This window comes from Gossypium arboreum, unplaced genomic scaffold (genome assembly GCF_025698485.1).
Source record: "Gossypium arboreum isolate Shixiya-1 unplaced genomic scaffold, ASM2569848v2 Contig00213, whole genome shotgun sequence".
In the NCBI taxonomy this organism is placed as follows: Eukaryota; Viridiplantae; Streptophyta; class Magnoliopsida; order Malvales; family Malvaceae; genus Gossypium; species Gossypium arboreum.
In genome coordinates, this window is record NW_026440330.1 from 111006 (window position 1) to 112228 (window position 1223).

Genomic DNA, 1223 nt, shown 5'->3' on the forward strand with positions numbered 1-1223 from the left:
AGGTCTGCATTCCCAAACAACGACTCGTGAGCGGCGCCTCGTGGTGCGGCGAGGTCCGCACGACAGGGCTCTCACCCTCTCTGGCGCCCCTTTCCGGGGACTTGTTCCCGATCCGCCGTTGAGGGCGCTTCTCAGACTACAATTGAGCGCCGGTGGTGCCCGATTCTCAAGCCGGGCTTTTCCGGTTCTTCGCCGTTACTAGGGAATCATGGTAAGTTTCTTTTCCTCCGCTTATTGATATGCTTAAACTCAGCGGGTAATCCCGCCTGACCTGGGGTCGCGATGCGATGCCGAAAGGGTTTAAGGGTCTCGATCGAAAAACGCGCACGACTCTGAACGAGGTTGCTTACAGCATTACCACCGATCGTAGCGACGATTATGCCGTTGAGGACTCAAATTTGGGCCAACCGCTGGCTATGAGCGCACGGGAGGCTAATTTCTGCCCGCGATCCAACCGAATCACGAGGGATCGGGGTTGGATGGGGGCAACGATGCGTGACACCCAGGTAGACGTGCCCTCGGCCTAATAGCTTGGGGCGCAACTTGCGTTCAAAGACTCGATGGTTCACAGGATTCTGCAATTCACACCAAGTATCGCATTTTGCTACGTTTTTCATCGATCGCGAGCCGAGATATCCGCTGTCGAGAGTCGTTCTATATACTTGCGATAAAAGAACAACATCATCAAGCATCGACGCTGCGAGCGGTGCGGCGATGGAGATTTGTCCTTTTTCATTTCGATTCCTTGGCGCGATTCGCCCGGGGGTTAGTTCGTTTTGCATCGAAGAGGTTGATCCTGACATCTCACCCCACCCAATGGGTAGAGGGACGACAGGACCGGTCGCTCCGACACGCGGGGATGGCAACAGGCGATGATGCACCCGCACCACCTTCGATGTTGTATACAACGCGTTCACGGGTCGTTCTGCTAGGCAAGTTTCGATAATGATCCTTCCGCAGTTCACCTACGGAAACCTTGTTACGACTTCTCTTTCCTCTAAATGATAAGGTTCGGTAGACTTCTCGCGACGTCATGGGCAAGCGCGAACCGCCCACGTTCTTCGCGATCCGAACACTTCTTGAACCATTCAATCGGTAGGAGCGACGGCGGTGTGGACAAAGGGCGGGGCGTAGTCAACGCGAGTGATGACTCGCTTACTAGGAATTCCTCGTTGAAGACCAACAGCTTGCAATGATCTATCCCCATCACGATGAAATTTCAA

At 54.3% G+C, this 1223-nt stretch overlaps 1 non-coding gene across 1 annotated transcript; it reads right to left on the reverse strand.

Moving 5' to 3' along the window:
* Window positions 1–496: 496 nt before the first annotated feature.
* On the reverse strand, window positions 497–651 carry LOC128288419 (5.8S ribosomal RNA). Its single transcript, XR_008278746.1, has one exon. It is a non-coding gene; the product is annotated as a 5.8S ribosomal RNA (ribosomal RNA).
* Between the last annotated feature and the right edge of the window lie 572 nt (window positions 652–1223).